This window comes from Carcharodon carcharias, chromosome 40 (assembly GCF_017639515.1).
Source record: "Carcharodon carcharias isolate sCarCar2 chromosome 40, sCarCar2.pri, whole genome shotgun sequence".
Taxonomy (NCBI): Eukaryota; Metazoa; Chordata; class Chondrichthyes; order Lamniformes; family Lamnidae; genus Carcharodon; species Carcharodon carcharias.
Genome location: NC_054506.1, coordinates 1,346,431 through 1,350,160, shown reverse-complemented (window position 1 = coordinate 1,350,160; position 3,730 = coordinate 1,346,431).

Here is a 3,730-nt window from a genome sequence, read left to right as displayed (position 1 = left end):
ACAGTGCATACTCGATGGGCCAAAGGGCCTCTTCTGCACTGTGTGATTCTGTGATTCTGTGACAGCAACTACATGAATATGAGACACATCAGAACCGACAGGACAGCACCAAGTGAATATAGATTAACATTTACACTAGAGGGAGAGAGAGCAGTGAACAGAAGGACAGGGAGAGAGAGGGAGAGAGAGAGGGAGAGGGAAAGAGAGAGGATGAGGGGTTGGTATGTAAAAAAAACCAGGCCAGAGATACTCTGCTACCACTATACACTGCATAAATCTACGGCATTCTGTGACACTCTAGCAGTTAGTGCAGATGGACGTACTGAGAGTTAGGGTGAGAGAGAGAGACAGAAAGACAGAAAGAGTATGAAAATTATAAAGAAACCGAGAGACAAAGAGAGAGAGGAAAGGAATGAAAAAGAGAGAGAGAGAGTCAGACAGAGAAAGCTGGTGAGAGAGATTGAGAGAGAGGGAGATAGAGAGAGAGATGGTGAGAGAGATTGAGAGAGAGGGAGACAGAGATAGATGGTGAGAGAGATTGAGAGAGAGGGAGACAGAGAGAGAGATGATGACAGAGATTGAGAGAGTGAGAGACAGAGAGAGAGATGGTGAGAGAGATTGAGAGATAGGGAGACAGAGAGAGAGATGGTGAGAGAGATTGAGAGAGAGGGAGACAGAGAGAGATGGTGAGAGAGATTGCGAGTGAGAGAGACAGTGAGAGAGATGTTGCACAGTGCATACTTGATGGGCCAAAGGGCCTCTTCTGCATTGTGTGATTCTGTGACAGCAACTACATGAACATGAGACACATCTGAACCGACAGGACAGCGCCAAGTGAACATAGGTTAACATTTACACCAGATGAAGAGGGAGAGAGAGAGAATTATGGGTTGGGGGACAGGTGAAGGGACTGAGAGTGCAGGAGAGAGAGAGAGATAGAGACAGAAAGACCAGAAAGATTATGAAAATTATAAAAAAAACGAGACACAGAGAGAGAGAGGAAATGAATGAAAAAGAGAGTGTCAGGCAGAGAGAGAGAGATGGTGAGAGAGATTGAGAAAGAGAGAGGCAGAGAAATGGAAATAAATATTGAGAATGGGAGAGACAGAGCGAGAGATGATGAGAGAGCCAGAGAGATTGAAAGAGACAGAGCGAGAGATGGTGAGAGAGATTAAGAGTGAGAGAGACAGAGAGAGTGACATAGAGAGAAAGAGAGAGAGATTGTGAGAGAGATTGAGAGAGAGAGGCACTGAGAGAGAGATCGTTACAGACATTGAGGCTGAGAGAGAAAGAGAGAGAGTTTGTGAGAGGAACTGAGAGTGAGAGAGACGTGAGAGAGATGGTGAGAAGGGCTGAGAGTGAGAGAGACAGCGAGAGAAGTGGTGAGAGGGACTGAGAGTGAGAGAGACAGCGAGAGAGATGGTGCGAGGGACTGAGAGTGAGAGAGACAATGAGACAGATGGTGCACAGTGCAAACTTGATGGGCCAAAGGGCCTCTTCTGCACTGTGTGATTCTGTGATTCTGTGACAGCAACTACATGAATATGAGACACATCAGAACCGACAGGGCAGCGCCAAGTGAACATAGGTTAACATTTACACTAGAGGGAGAGAGAGCAGTGAAGAAAAGGACAGGGAGAGAGAGGGAGAGAGAGAGGGAGAGGGAAAGAGAGAGAATGAGGGTTTGGTATGTAAAAAAAACCAGGCCAGCGATACTCTGCTACCACTACACACTGCATAAAGCTACGGCATTCAGTGATGCTCTAGCAGTTAGTGCAGATTGAGTACTGAGAGTTAGGGTGAGAGAGAGAGACAGAAAGACAGAAAGAGTATGAAAATTATAAAGAAACCGAGAGACAAAGAGACAGAGGAAAGGAATGAAAAAGAGAGAGAGAGAGTCAGACAGAGAGAGATGGTGAGAGAGATTGAGAGAGAGGGACAGAGAGAGAGATGGTGAGAGACATTGAGAGAGAGGGAGACAGAGAGAGAGAGATGGTGAGAGAGATTGAGAGAGAGGGAGACAGAGAGAGATGGTGAGAGAGATTGAGAGGGAGAGGGAGACAGAGAGAGAGATGGAGGGAGAGATTGAGAGAGAGAGAGACAGAGAGAGAGATGGTGAGAGAGATTGAGAGAGAGGGAGACAGAGAGAGATAGTGAGAGAGATTGAGAGAGAGAGAGACAGAGAGAGAGACGTTGAGAAAGAGGGAGACAGAGAGAGAGATGGTGCGAGAGGTTGAGAGAGTGAGAGACAGAGAAAGAGATGGTGAGAGAGATTGAGAGAGAGGGAGACAGAGAGAGAGATGGTGAGAGAGATTGAGAGAGAGCGAGACGGGGAGAGAGATGGTGAGAGAGATTGAGAGCGAGGGTGACAGAGAGAGAGATAGTGAGAGAGATTGAGAGAGAGAGAGACAGAGAGAGAGATGGTGCGAGAGATTGAGAGAGAGAGGCACTGAGAGACAGATCGTTACAGACATTGAGGCTGAGAGAGAAAAAGAGAGAGATGGTGAGAGGAACTGAGAGTGAGAGAGACGTGAGAGAGATGGTGAGATGGGCTGAGAGTGAGAGAGACAGCGAGAGAGATTGTGAGAGGAACTGAGAGTGAGAGAGACGTGAGAGAGATGGTGAGAAGGGCTGAGAGTGAGAGAGACAGCGAGAGAAATGGTGAGAGGGACTGAGAGTGAGAGAGACAGCGAGAGAGATGGTGCGAGGGACTGAGAGTGAGAGAGACAGCGAGAGAGATGGTGTACAGTGCATACTCGAAGGGCCAAAGGGCCTCTTCTGCACTGTGTGATTCTGTGATTGTGTGACAGCAACTACATGAATATGTGATGCATCAGAACCGTCAGGACAGCACCAAGTGAATATAGATTAACATTTACACTAGAGGGAGAGAGAACAGTGAAGAGAAGGACAGGGAGAGAGAGGGAGAGAGAGAGGGAGAGGGAAAGAGAGAGGATGAGGGGTTGGTATGTAAAAAAAACCAGGCCAGAGATACTCTGCTACCACTATACACTGCATAAAGCTACGGCATTCTGTGACACTAGCAGTTAGTGCAGATGGACGTACTGAGAGTTAGGGCGAGAGAGAGAGACAGAAAGACAGAAAGAGTATGAAAATTATAAAGAAACCGAGAGACAAAGAGAGAGAGGAAAGGAATGAAAAAGAGAGAGAGAGAGTCAGACAGAGAAAGCTGGTGAGAGAGATTGAGAGAGAGGGAGATAGAGAGAGAGATGGTGAGAGAGATTGAGAGAGAGGGAGACAGAGAGAGATGGTGAGAGAGATTGAGAGAGAGGGAGACAGAGAGAGAGATGGTGAGACAGATTGAGAGAGAGGGAGAGAGAGAGAGAGAGATGGTGAGAGAAATTGAGAGAGAGGGAGACAGAGAGAGAGATGGTGAGAGAGATTGAGAGAGAGGGAAACAGAGAGAGAGATGGTGAGAGAGATTGAGAGAGGGAGACAGAGAGAGAGATGGTGAGAGAGATTGAGAGAGAGGGAGACAGAGAGAGAGAGATGGTGAGAGAGATTGAGAGAGAGGGAGACAGAGAGAGAGAGAGATGGTGAGAGAGATTGAGAGAGAGGGAGACAGAGAGAGAGATGGTGAGAGAGATTGAAAGAGAGGGACTACTGCCTCTGCGGTAAGTACAACCAGCCTCTCATTCTGATCTCAGGGGAAGTGTCATTGTGAAATGGAACCAAGAGGCAGGAACAGTTTTGAGGAAGTTTTCGCCCT